This window comes from Henckelia pumila, chromosome 2 (genome assembly GCF_033568475.1).
Source record: "Henckelia pumila isolate YLH828 chromosome 2, ASM3356847v2, whole genome shotgun sequence".
NCBI classification, from domain to species: domain Eukaryota; kingdom Viridiplantae; phylum Streptophyta; class Magnoliopsida; order Lamiales; family Gesneriaceae; genus Henckelia; species Henckelia pumila.
This window is the reverse complement of record NC_133121.1, coordinates 123,397,294-123,412,871: the sequence shown is the minus strand read 5'-3', so window position 1 is coordinate 123,412,871 and position 15,578 is coordinate 123,397,294.

Below are 15,578 nucleotides of genomic sequence, written 5' to 3'. Positions count from 1 at the left end.
TTTTATTAATATGTTTCTATTAATGTTTATTTATGAAATGAAATTTATAATAAATTATAATGATTTTTATTTATTTTTATTTATAGTGAGACAATCCGCGGGCCGACCGCCTAACCCGCAACCCACCTTGGGTTGGGTTGGGTTGAAGATTTCCAGCCCGTCGGGATGGGGGGTCGGCCCGCCCTCGACCCGCAAAAAAGTGGGTTTTTGTTGGGACGGTCCGCCCCGTCATGGGTTGGTCCGTCTGACAGCTCTACTAACATCAAACAACTACGTCTCACCTTCTTCTTTTTCCATTTGTTCTCATGCAATCTTTTGAGTAATGCTCGAATGTTGGACGATGTTCATATGCTAACATCAAACAACTAACTCTTCTTCTTGTTATTGAAAATATTTAACTAGTGAAATTTGTGAGAAATAAAATATGATTTTATTTGGATTTCTGTGTAATTTCTCTTGTTTTTCTCAACAGTCCGAATCAGCCGACAAATATAAATCAATGCCTCAGCATTGATTAAAATTTCTTGAAAAAAGTTTTGAACTAGTTAGATAATTAGTTATAAGTACAATTGTTATATTTTATAGATTCGAAGCTGCCAACTACGAGGAAAACATTTAGATTAAAATAAGGGTAAATGATTTAAAAATCCCTACCAACCCTTCAAACTTTATCTTAACTCCCTACCCATAATTTTTTTTATTTCAACTCTCTAGTGGTCCCCATTTTTGAATTAAATATTATTTAGTAACTAATCCTTTGTACGTGGCATTGTTTAACCTATCGAACCCGTTTCGGCCATGCAAGACTATCAGTTATGCAAGGTTTCCAGCCGATATAATCCGAATTAGGGTCCAACATGCTTTCGTAAGAAGAATTAAATTCAAATACCTCTTTGACCAAAATGTCATCGGGTCATACCTGCCGAGTTTTACGAAGTGCTCCTCACACTCCAACCACGCAGTCGCAACAGATGGTTTCTGCACAAGCTCCTTCAACGACACCCAGCATAGCCTTAATTCGTTTTCTACCTTAAGGCGTATGGTATATAAATTTAATTATAAAATATGAGCATGAAAGAACAAGAGGCTTTAAAGAAATTATTCAGACATAATATTATTACATAAATCAACTCCTTTGAAGAGGAGAAGACAACTTGTTTAGCTACTCATAGTAGCTTTGTTCTTGAAATACATGAAAGAAAACTTAATACAATAGAAATAGAAATATTACAACAATTTATTTGTAAGAAAACTGAAGGGAATAATCGATGTCTTCAGCTTCCTTGAACGCTTGTATTTATAGCTGAGGTTCCACTCGTTTCATCGAGAAACTTCAGGAAATCTTACAGCTATCTTGTATTTCTTTATGCCATTATTGATGGCATCTTTTACTAGTGGAGGAGGCAGCTGTCTTGTATTTTTTATGCCATTATTGATGGCATCTTTTACTAGTGGAGGAATCACATGCCTGCCACTTTCTTTTGGTTTTATTCTCCTCACATGTCTGCTTTATTGTTGTCGGGGCATCTTTTGCTTTTGAAGTAGGCACCTGTGAAAACGCATCTTAGGTGGTCCCTGTTCACCTTTGCTTGTCTCGAAAAAATCTTTTTGATCCGTTCGGAGTCTGAAGTTTTTTCCGAATTCTGGCTCCTTCTGGTTTGGACACTCTGGACAGATGTTCTCTGACCATCTTTCGATATGAGTCATGTTACAAAATTTTCGGCGAGTCTCTTTACTCCCCGGCAGCTTGTTGTTCCATAAAAAGTTTCTTTTCTTTTCGAAGAGTTCTTCCGCAAAAACCGTAGTTTTTCCTGTCATTGTATTTAACATGAATGATCCGTTCACAGAATTCTGATAAAATTTAAACGAAAACTTGACCTTGTCCATCTCGGTGAGACAAACCCAAATACCTCATGCACTTCTGGTTGAAATTTCATTTTCTCCAAAAGTGGACACTAATGGTATTTCCTCAGGTATAGGATCCTTAATGAATCTTTGATTATTCATGGCAGGTCTCCTTAGCTTGATGAAATGAAAGGGTTCGTGTGATCCTTTCCCTGTTGGTTCTGGAGTTGCACTAAAGAAATATAATTCAAGCACATCTTCTCTGGACAAATGGTCGTTATTTGCCTATGTTTCTTGGACTGCTTCCTGAATCCATTTGGGTAACTGTGATATCTCCGGGAAGCTTGATGACGTTGTATAAACTGAGGCCAAGGCTCAAAATTCATACCAGAGCTTTACATCCCTAGGATTAACATTGTTTTTTAGCCATACCCTTGGATATATCCCTGCAACATCAACCCTGCAAGTGTTAGGGTTAATTTCACTTCTTGTACTTAATTTCTCCCACCTCTGTTGATAAACCTGAAATGGAGAAATAATAGCTGGATTAGTATCGATCTTAGATTTGCCATTGTCAGTGTTGGGCCTAAGATTGATCTCTTCCTCTTTTACCCCAGAGGCGAAGGGTTGACTTGATGAGAAATCCTCATCAATTGTTGCTTCATCTAGATCATCAAAAGCTGATGATAGATTAGCACTTGTTTCTTGAGTTTTAGCTTCCTCAACATCTTGTTTTCCAACCAGTGGTTGTATTTCTTGTTTTTGTAAAACCAATGGTCTTAGCGTATCTTGTTTAAGAGAAACCAATGGTTTCTCTATGGCCTTCACAATTGGCCCTTGAATAGCAGCCCATAGTTATGTTTGAGCTTTCATACATCCTGTAATTCGATTAGATACTTTAATCCGATCAGCTTGTTGTAACCTGCCGGCCATTTCAGCATTAATGGCTAACTGGTTGAACTCGGTTTGAAGCAACCCAAGGTGTTCCCTGAGATGCCTCTACATTTTCATGATGGAATCCACGTCACTGCCTTCCATCTCTTGTTAAGAAATCTGCAAGAATATTTTCATGAGATTTAATAATAACAATATCAAAAATATAATTTTGACATAATGCTTGCCATCTTAATAACCTATCTTTCTCAGGTTTAGATTCAATCTTATTTTTTAAGAACGCTTTTACCTGGGTGTTATCAACCTTTAGCGTGAATTTTTTAGCAAGTAAAAATAATGGTCATTTTTCGAAAGCCCTTTTAACTGCATAAAATTCTTTTTCGTTGATATGTCATCTGATGGCCTCTGATTTTGAAAAAAAACCGCTACAATATCTGCATGGTATTTCTCCATCTGGAGTGATCTTGGTAAGGACTGCTGCCCACCAATCGTCACTGGCATCTGTAAATAAAATCAGATCATCTTCATCTTCGGGTATAGCTATTTTTGGGAGATTCTTACATATCTCCTTTAATTGGTTTACCCCTTGAGTATGGTCTTCGGTTCATATAAACCTAGCATCCTTTTTTAACAAAGGACTGAACACCTTTCTATACATTGCTAGGTTGTTAATGAACATCCCTGCGAAATTAACTACTCCAAGAAAAATCTGGAGTTGTTTTATGTCTTTGAGTTTATCTGGAAAATTTTTTACCTTTTCCATAATATGGGGTTGTAGAATTATTCGAGTTTCATCAATCTCGATACCAAGGAATTCAATTTTCCTTGTTGTTATGACTGCTTTCTTTTCAGATAAGACCAGTCTTTCTTGTTTACAACTTTTTGAGAAAATCTCTAAGTGTTTAACGTGTTCGTCTATATTTTTTGATGCTATAAGAATATCATCAATATAAACAAACATAAAGTTGAAATAATCTTTAAAAAGGTTATCCATCTTTTTTTGAAATATCTGGGGTGCATTAGCCAATCCCATAGGCATAACTTCCCAAATATAGTGTCCTTGTTGAGTAGAGAAGGCTGTGAATTTCTTACTGCCTTCTTCCATTTGAATCTGGTAAAATCCAGACTTACAATCAAATTTTGAAAACACTCTAACATTTCGTACACAGCTAATTAGGTGTTCCCTACTCGGTATGAAGTACCCATCAAATTCCAGGATTTTATTAATACCTTGGTAGTTAATAACTAACCTGGGTTTCCCTTTTTTTATTTCACCATGATTCCTGACTAGAAATCCTGGGCTACTATATGGTGAAACTCCTTCTTTGATTAGACCAAGGTCAAAATGTTCCTTGATAATTATTCTCATATCCCTTTGATCTGTTATGTTCATCGGGATAGGCTTATATCTGACGAATTCATACTCTTTGCCTTCCTTTAGAGTAAGACTGACTTTGAGTTGATTTCTATCTCACCATGCCAAAGGATGCTCGTTGTAACTTTCTTTGAGCCGCTTTTTGACATCTTCAAGGGATACCTTATTTTCTAACTCTATATCTCTGTGATTTAGAGTTACCTTGAGAAGCTTCATATCCTCTGTTTGGAGTTCTTGTTCTGTTGTTATTTTCAACATGGTTTCTCCAAACCTTCTTGAATCTTTCATTTTTGGGTGAAAAAGTTGTCCTTTATCACCACGCTGGCTGCGAATTATTATCGGCAATTGTCGATAAAAAGCAACTTTGAGTCTTTGAACGATAATTTTATGATCACAAATTGTAGTGAACATAAGTCTTCTTGACTCATTGTCTTGTGTGTACTTCTTAAACATTTGTAAGAAGTTATTTCCTAACAGGATATCAGCTCATGTATCATGGAAATAGATTGGTGGTGTCTTTACCTTGTACCAAGGTGTTTGACCTGCTCCTCCCATGAGGATTTCTGCTTGTTTTATTCCTTTGCAAAGAATTAAAATCCTTCTAGAGAAATCCCGTCCAGCAATTTTTGGCAATTCTTCTTCACATTCTTCAGGGAAGACTCCTCTTTTTGCTGTACAAATTCCTGCTCCCGAATCAATATAAGCTGCAAAGTATTCAGTCTTATATTGTTCATACAACATTCCTATTGGAATGTATATGGAGAAAGGACTTGTTGTCATTTTTTAAAGGGATTACTAAATGGCCCTGCCATTTTTAACAGACTGTGTTGCAACTCAGTAATCCGATTAAGACTTTTCACCTTTAGTTTTCCTAAGGCTTCAGAAGGTAGAGTATGGTTACTTCTTTCTACTTCTTCAATGCGTCCTAGTAAATCATGTTCATGATTTACTAATTTCAATAGTTGCTTCTTCCTCTGTTTGTAAACAGAGTTCTCGAATCTGTTTAAGGGATTGTCCCTTATCCAATTCTCTTGGTTTTCCATCTCGTATAATTTTTTATTGAATCCTCCAAGTCTTCTCTTTTGCCATGAACTCTATTTCCTTTTCAAGGCGTTTCCATGGTTTAGGATCCTCCCGAAATTCTAGGCCAAGAATGAGCTGATCCATTTTTTTTCCTGGAATTCCACAGATTTGAACTTCCAATTCTCCAATATTTATCACTCCTTGGTAAGTTCCTTTTTCTTGTTGTTCCAAATAGTAAATCGAGTTATAAGGGAACTGATTCCGATGACTAGTAATTTCGAATAATATTTTCATTTCTTTCCATCCTTCTGGAGATCTAAGTTTTCCTATTATAGAAAACTCCTTTTCTTCTGGTGTAATTTCTTGAATAGGAGATTTGTCCCATCTTCTACTTGTCATTCGGTCTCCTTGGATAGATAACCTTCGAGGTTCTATTTTAAGGTCTCTTTATAGAACAGGTATGTCTTGAATTTGAATGTCTATTTCCTGAATTAAAGGAAACTCGATTCTTTCCGGGTATATTGCATGAGAAACTTTCCCAAATATCTTTGGAATTTCAATGAACTCATTTCTAATAAATAATTCAGAATGGTGATTATTAGAAAGAGCATATGAAATTTGATATGTAATAGAATATGGCCTATTACCTTCCTTCATTAGTATTTTTTCCTTGAAGTTTTGATGCAACGTCAAGGCTCGACTAAAATCTCTATCAGCTAAATTGTAGGCTATTCTTGGATAAATAACTCCCACAATTTTTCCTGCGCACAAATTTCCCGAGATAGTTCCTAGAACCGCATCTTGTATATTCCCCATTCTTTTATCGCATACTACGATATCTATGGGTGAATCTATTCCTTCTTTAAAAGTAGCTTTTATCATAATCTGGATTGCTCCAATATGAATCCAAGACATTGTCTTTGCTACTTCTGCCTTTAATTTCTGTAATTTCTCTCGAATTTCTTCAAAGGGAATCAACTGCATCTCAATTTGATTACTGGTTAATTCCATAGGAATCGCCATTTCCCTTCTGGATATCTTATAAATCAAATTATGTCTTCTTTGTCTTAGCCCTAGGTTTCCTAAAACTCTTTCAACTTGTCCTGCCGAAAATCCTTGGTACTTCTGCAGTGTTGGATTTTCTCTCATAATCCTTTGGACCATATTATGAGATATCGTGGTTTGACTAAAGAACCCCGCCAAACTTTCATGTGTTTCATGCCGAAACACCTCCTCTTTACTCTGATTCTGATTCTGATTCATCCTCAGAAACTTCTTGACTAAATAATATCTCTTCTTCGTATATGCTTTCATCTGAGGGGATTTCCTCAAATTGATATACTTGGACTAGATCTTGAAAGAAAACCGCATCATCCATATCTGATGTTGCTTCAAAGAGTTTGACTCCTTTTTTCTCGTTTTCTGGACAATTTGTAGATATATGTCCTCTTGCTCCACATGTCCAGCAGTTGCAATCCTTAAAACTTTCACTTGCCCTTGTATGAGTTCTTTTGAAAGTTCTTTTTGATGGTGTTCTTCCCCTGCTTTGTGATGAGCCTGTTGCTGGGGACGTTCTTGTAGGTCCACTTCTTCTACCTGATCTATAAAATCTGGCTTTTTGTTTGGACCAAAATGTTCTTGGTTTCCAAGAACTCTTAATTCTTTTATTATAGGGATTATTTCTGAATTTCTTCCTTTTAAATCCCTGTGATCTGTTTCCAATGATCGTTGGGAGATCATTTTCTCTACAACACAAATGTGTACGCTTATCTATACCCCTTATTTTCTTGTAGTTCTTTTGTAATGCTGCCATATGGCACCATTCTGCCAATTTTCCTTTCAAAAAGGACGCGCGTCTTTCCAATGTATCAAGATTACCTGGAACGTATTCTTTAATCAGCATTTCTCTCCAGGGACTTGGCATTTTTGCGAAAAATAGCTGAATAGCTACATTTTTCTCGACTCCCGAATTCCATCTATATTTAGTGAATAACATAATGTATTCATCAACTAAACAGATATCATGTAACTCGAGGCTATACAGAGCTTGAGTATATCTTCTCTTTTTCTCTGTATCTTGATTATTGAAATAGTCTACCCCTATGAATTGTGCTTTAAATAGGGTGGCCATTCTTTCTCCGATCTCGCTGAGGGATTCTCCTACTAAGATTGACTCCTTCGTATCTGGCATAGTCATCTCCCATGCAATCTTGACAGATCCCGTTAGACTCATTTCTATAAGTTTAATGAATCCTTCTTTATTGAGATCTAATGTATCTGCTGCTATTCTCATAGCTGACGTCCAATCATATATAAGATCTTCTCTGTTTTTGAAGTCCAAAACATCAAGATTTAACATAACCCCATAAGGATGTATCGGGTCTAAAACAGTTTTTCCATAAGGAGTTTGATGTAGTGGTATTTTACTCCTTTTTGATCTGGTTCCTGCTGGATGTGAATTTTCTTCAACATGGAACTCACTATGTGGTTCTTCTGTTTTTACCACATATCTTGGGGGATTTCCCATGGGTTGTTCACCCTCAGGGGAATTCATTTTTAGATCTACAACTTTGAGATTCGCAAAAGAATCCGCAAGATCTTGTAGATACTCGAGATTTAATCTTTCTAAAGTAGTCATCAGATAGTGTTTTTCTCTGATACTGCTTTTATAAGATTAATCATCATTTCATCATTGGTTAAAGGTTTTTGAACCATTTTGGTTTTACCTTTCTGATGTAACAAAGGTTCGGTACCAAACGAGAGTGGTAACCTTCCTCCTGTATTTCCTTTTCTATTACCAGAAGTATGTTCTAGGTTTAAGATTTTATTTTGAAGATCCTTTAGAGTTCCAAGAATTTTTTTCTTGTTTCTTAAGGATTTCTTTAATTTTTCGAGGTATTTCATACAACTGATTGTTGTAATATTGTACCATCTTTTGAATTTCTCTAAGATCTCCGGAGAGTTTAGAGGAATCTGGGGTAATCTCTAAAAATTGAGAATTAAAAATCATTTTTCTTTCTTTTCAAAATTGAGAGCATTAGTCGCAACCTATTGTAAGTAATCTATTGTAAATAGATTAACTTGTTTATAGGATTTCATATGAATAAAATCCTCTTGATTCAAACCTTCGTTTGAAGTCATCTTTTTGTAAAATCTTCTCCTCAACAAAAAAAAAAACGTGAATTAACGAATAATATTATGTCTGAATAATTAACCTAAAGCTTTGATACCATTTTTGCACATAATTCTTTATACTGCAAATGAGCACAAAATCTCCAGATTCAAGCATAAAACCTTTACAAGTTAAGCATAGAACCTATAGATTTCAAGCATAGATTAGCATAAATCCAACACAAGAATTAAATATTAAAATATTCAAGTTTGGTGGTCCTAGGAAGTTATAGTAAAGAATCTTTTGCCTATGAAGTTATAATAAAGTTAAGAAGGATATTAGGGATTTTAGGACAATTTACTCTCAAAATAATTAATACATGCATTTAAATATCGCGGATTATTATATGCTACACCTGGAGTACTTCTCCCCCGGTGATGTGGTCAAATATCAACCATTTGATCATCAAGACATATGTCAATTTCCATAAAAATATATGGCTCCCAAGTGATCTAATGGTGTTGAAATAGAGGGAGAAACACTTTCGGTGTAATATAGACTAACCCAAATATCGCGATGCGCATGATCGAACAACTCCCAATTTAGTATTAAAGTTTTGGATAAAATATTGAATTCGAGATTTAATTATATATAACAAACTCATCTTCCAGCTCAATATATATATGAAATAATAATAATAATTCATTTTTATGCTTTTGTTGATTTATTCTTTAATTAATAAAAAAACAATATTTTAAAAAAGGTCTATTTCTCCTTATTTATTCGTGAAGAAAGTGCGACAGTTCTCCAACTAAACAAAGCAGGTGGTCCCTTTATAATATTTCTTCCTCTGCCGCCGTATGTTAATTTATTGTTACCAATTATCGTGCAGTTATTACATTAATTTTAATCAAAATATAAATTAAATTAAATTAAATAAAATAATAATTTATTCAGCGTATAAATTCCACAGCTGCCGAATGAGCAACACTCTCCGTAGGAATCAGTTCAGTTCTTCCAACAGTAAATTGGTCATTTCATGGTCGATCGACCTTTAATTTGGAAATAACCGAAATAAATTTTAATTTGTTCAAAAAAACGAAATAAAAAATTTAATAGCATAGTCTATATTTATAATGAACAATTATTTCGATCTATGTTTTTTTAAAGATCCTTTTTTCATTTAAATTCACCGTGAATATATCAAAATTAGTAAACAATTTGATTCCAATATTTACAGAAATATTATTCCAACAGCCAAAAATGTCATTTCGGAGGCTTCTTTCAAACATAGTAACAATTTTCGTGACATAATCTCATTGATTAATTTTGCGACATGCATTTTTTATTTGACGCTAAGTATAAAAAGTATTATTTTTAATATCAAAATTATTATTTTTAATTAAAATATGAAGTCCAATCCAATGAAAATAAGGTAGTGTTTGCAACCTCTAAAAATAAGTGGTTATGGAGATTCTTTTCACAAATTTATGAAGAAAATCTTCATAATCACTTATTTTTAGAGGTTGCAAACACTACCTAAATTTCGTGAGATAATTAAAATAGAAACTACTCTTGAAGTATATATCATATATGGTCCACGTGGATGCATAAACATATTTAAATCAATATAAAATACGAGTAAAAAACAAAAGAGAAATAAATTTTTTTTAGAAAAAAAAATTTATTCTCGAATGGTTGGTAGAACACGACAATGGAAACATGTTCTAACCACTTTTCACAATATATATATATATATATACACGAAAATAAATACTAAAAAATCTCATATAATTGCACTTGTTGGATGTAGAATTTGTTTAATGTAAATAATAATAATTCTACATTTGGTAAGATTAAATTAAAGTTATTTTGCTGTGTGTTAATGCTTGGTACGATCGATTCGTTTATAATTAATGAGCTTGTAATTATGATGTTATGACAGTTTGATCTCGATGGAAGGAAGACTTGATTAAAATAAATGTTCAACATTAATCCATAACATGGTAGTAATTAATGACGAACGTGGGTAGTTAAAGTATAGGCTACTATTTAACTACTCTTGTAATTACGTGATTCTTCTTTGATGTTCTTTGTACTCATTTAGTCATCTTTCTTGTGGTGTGGAGTAATTTCTTTTTTTTTTTTTTGCTTTTCTAACATCATTAGTTTGTAATTAGTGTGTGAATAATTAATTTCTTCAAGAAAAACAATTAACAATGGCAGAGAAGTTGTAGTCAATATGCGCTACTCGTAACTTTACATATGCAAAACAATTATACAATTACAAGTCCACAAAAGATTTGATAAATCCATCTCACAAGTCAAATTTGTTAAATTAATTAACTATTCGACCCGAAAACTATGAAAAACTACTGGTTTATATTATAATTTACGGATATAGATGTTAAGCAATGGAAATTTGATATTTCTACAATGGTATAATATTGTCAACTTTGGACATAAACACTCATGATTTTGTTTTTGATATTCATTTAAAAAGACGAAGATATCATTCTGTAAATTAAATCATGATATTTGTTTTGATATATCAATATAAGAATTTGGTTCCCAACATACGTAAGCGAGATATAAGCCTCATGACGAACAATAAGTGTGACAGATAGATCATAGCTTTCGTACTAGAATCTCAATGGGGCTAAGGCTTCACACATTATGAAAATTACAATCTTTCTCCTATGCAGTATTTCATTTTTTTCAAAAGCAAAACTTAACATATCATATAATTTTGTCTGAGAAACAATATATTTTGTCTCACTTTTATATAATATCATACAAAAAATCATTCATTCACATCGCTATCTCATATAATGATAACTTCACATCTCATCTTTCTTTCTTTCTTTCTTTATTCCCTTTATATCTAATTTTCAAAATCTGAAAAAGCCAGAAAAGTTAGGACTAAAAAGAAATCCTAAATCAAACAAGAAATGAACATATATATGGACAACGGCGGCTGAAGGTCACGCGCTCTTCACCAGTTTTCGTCGGTGGAATGCGACACCACCCACCAATTAAAAAAGAAGTAAAGTCCAGCGGGCCCATTAGGCCCAATTATAATAATAATATTAAAAAAAACCCATTAAAATGTGGGCCGTACCGGGGTATCTTTCGTACGCGCCGTGAGCAGTGCGCCATCTCCGCCGACAACAAAGACTTCTCCTCGATCGACGGTAGAAGATAGGCCACGTGTCGGACATCGTGGGCCTCATTACAGCTAAGCGAAAACACTGACCGAGTGAAGTTGGTCTGTCTGTTTCATTCAATTAGCTGTCACCCAAATTTGTGAAAAAGCTGGTTCCATATTTATATATATATATATATTTCCGTTCGTCAAATCAATATTATTGCATTATTATTAAATTATTTTGCATCTATTTTTTTTTATTACGAAGGTTTTTTTTTTATCAATTTCATAACTTGAAATATTGAGTTGAACAAGTGTTGAATATATTAAATACAGAAATGATAAATATTTTTTTATAAAAAAACATTTATTTACTTATTCACTTTGTTGAAGATTTTGAAAAGGATTCTGAAAAGTTTTTTGAAGAAAAATTAAGTGTGTGCTTTTATTCTGGATAATATGTATATATTTTTTAAAAAAGTATTAATCCGAGGAATAGAAAGGTTTACTGACAGAATTAAATGAGTTCAGTTGCAATTTTATAAATCAATTCGAACAAATAACGTACTTAAATTCAATTTTTTTTACTGAATAATGAATTAAAAATTAAAAAAAAATAAAAGAAAAGAAAATAGATTTAAAGCGTAGCCTACGTTCTTGAAGTCCAAACTTTAATTAAGAAAAATCATCCTCACCAAACCTATAATTTTAATCAAACTGTTGCTAAAAACAAATTTTGGTCCCTTCTATATTATCAAATTATAATAACAACAACAATAATAATTAATATATGAATACGGGTATACAGTCATTATCATTTATGAGTATAATAAATAAATGATGAAACAGAAATTTCGGCATCTATAATTTGGTATGCTCTGATTTGGTAAATAGAATAGTCAATATGCTGTCGAGTTATAAAATTGCTTATATAATAATAATAATAAAAAACATGTGTTACCCGAAATTACTAAACAATGCATTTTATTACTGAAACATAATTATTAATAATCTCTAACAAAACTTAAAATTATCACACGAAAATTACATTTAAACTAAAAATGTATTAAACAATAGATCACACAATTATTTTTTAAATCGAATAATTAAATATGAGATCATATCGATTAATTAATTTAATTCAGACGAAACTTGTGACCCGGCCGGTTATATTTACAGTCTCGGGTCGAAAAATCGGATCCTGCCGACAGTCATTTAAAAAGAAAATAAAAATATTGCCCAAAAACTATTATGGCCGCCACGTTCTTCTTTATTTTTTTTCTATCACTATTTCTAATTAAAATTATTTTTATTTTCCCACCGACAAAGACATTACTAAATGTCTAAATTAAAACCACTTACTTCGATGATCCACACATATATTCTGTACACATATAATGATTATAAAATGAACAGATAATTCTTTTCAAACATAAAAAAAATAATTTAGTTTGTTTGGTAATTTTGGGGTTGCCAGTTTTTCCCATTTATTAATTAATATTAATAAATAATAATAAATAAATAGTTGTAAATTTGTAATAAACTTTATGGCTGTCTGACATAGGAAGGTAAGAGCAGTTAATAATCTAATTAAATTGCCAGAAAAATGGTAGCAACACACCCATAAAATACGATATTGGAGCCTCCAACTCTTTTATGAAAACTCTTTTATTCTATTTTTTTTCAAAAAACTTTCATAAAAAGTTAATATGAATTTTTTTTAAAACCATTTGATATATTCAAATACTGAAATCCCGAGATACAATAATAAGCTAAGATGTCAAATCCCAATCAATCAAATGTAAATTCAAATCCGAATACACAATCGTTGGTGTGTTAATTCTGTCTCGTATTGATTGAGTAAATATTTTAGGATTTTAATATAGAGATTTGAGCGACATGACATTCCACCCTTGAACTTGTTTTTGAGATTGAGTTAGGACCAAGTTCATTTCTTGAGTTCCTGTTAATCTAGTTATGAGATAAGTATTGTTTGAGAGAGCTTATAGAAAGCATTTCAAACTTTTTCTTCATAAAATTTCAAAATTTTATTAAGTAAAATTTGAAAAATACTTCATAAATTTCAAATTTTAATTTGTTAAAAAAATTGAAAAATATTTTCTAAACGTTCTTTCAAATACACTCTTAAAATTGGAAATTGACAAGGAAACACAACGCAACGGCATAGTTTCTATCTCCACGTGGACCTTACTAGCGAGTACTTAATTACCGACAGCATCAGTAATACTTAACATAATTTAGTGAGCTAAGTACATTTAATTTAATTTTAAAAAGGACAGATTTGCTGATATCGATCGTATTATAATTCACAAATATTGTATATGTCGTTAACAAAAAAGACAATCAACCTTACACAAGTGTTCGTAACAACTTTTCGCTTTGATTAGCGTAATTAATCACAATCATTGCATAATTGCATTAGTCCCTCGAAAACATCATTTGGACCGACGATTCTAGTAAGACCTGGTTAATTTTGCGAGATGTATACTCAAAAAAATATTAATTATATTATTTTTCATTTTATATGTAGATCGAATTTTCTTACCCCAATTTAAATTATTATGTGATCATATATTAGTATCTGTATGATGAGTTAAATATTTTTTCCATGAATGAGGTATGATTTCTATTTTAAAATATAATAACAAAATTAATTATTTTTTTTAATCTGAGGTGTCAACTATCTCCGCAAACATCTCATTGGTTTCGTTTCAACCTGAAAAAAAAAAGGTACTTAATTTTTATTTTTAGTTTTAGTTTTTTATATTAAAATATTTGAGATATAAGAGATGGTCGCTTTTACATGAATTCGAACTCACGCTGTAAAACAATAAGCCCAAAAGTGCATATTGACTATTGAGATGGAATTTCAATCCTCAATGATTTCTTTGAAGGCACAATAAAATATATATATATATATATATATATATATATATATATATATTTGTGAAAAAGAGACTGTGACAATTGAATGATAGATGTATCATGACTCTATATTTGACATTATCCTCCTCTGTGTTTAGTTGGAATTTTGTCATTGTGGATCACTACAAAGACATATGGGCCTATCTCCAGGCCCAATAAAATACAACGTCTAATCAACATCATCATCTATCTAATTTTTTGATTGCTTGAAGATCGAATTTCATTAATTTTAATTTTAATAATATAATATCGGTGCCTAGTTGGCATTTTAATATCGTGATAAATAAAATGTATAATTGCTATTCAAAGAAACCCATTATTTTTGGATATCTCCGAAAGCCCAACTAACCACATTTCTCTAATATAAAAATAGGGAATATAGTCAAAATGATCCTGTAAGTTTGTCCATTTTGTGTTTTGGTCATGTAAGTATTTAATTTTGGATTTTGGTCCTATAAGTTAAGTTATAATTGGTTTTTAGTCCTTTTTTCATAAAGTGTTGACGTAACATCAGAAAATGCTGGTGTAACAGCTAAAAGTGCTTAAGTGGCATTGAGAAATGATGATGTGTCTGTTGTGACATCAACAATTAAATGCTATGTTTTCAAAATCGGATTGTACCGACTGGTTCAACCGGTTTGATCCGAAATCGGTCACTCATTTGATCCGAAACACTCCCAAAAATCGTTTTAATTGTTGAACAGACAGAACTGGTTAAGAACCGAAAAATTGGTTATTCAATTTTTTTTGAAAAATTATTTTTTTATTTTAAAACCTTAATTTAATATTTTATTATATATATACATGATTATTTGAAATTTTTTCTTCGTTAAAAATATTATTTATTAATATTAGAGTTTATAATTTTTTTTGAATATATTCATATGATTAATTAGTTTTCAAACTACGATAAATATATATATATTTCTATTTATATAAAAAAATTTAGGTTTTTATAATTTAAAATATATTATTAATTATATTATATAAACGATTTTCCAATTCGATTGTCCGGTTAAAACATTCCAACTAGTTGGATTGTTTTTTTAAGTTTGATCAGTTTAATCACTGGTCCGGTTATAAATTAAAAAACATTGCTAAAATAAAAAAGGACTAAAAACCAAAATATAACTAAACTTACAGGACCAAAACCCAAAATTAAATAGTTACAGGACCAAATCACAAAACAAGCAAACTTACATGACTATTTTGGCTATTATCCCTATAAAAATAGG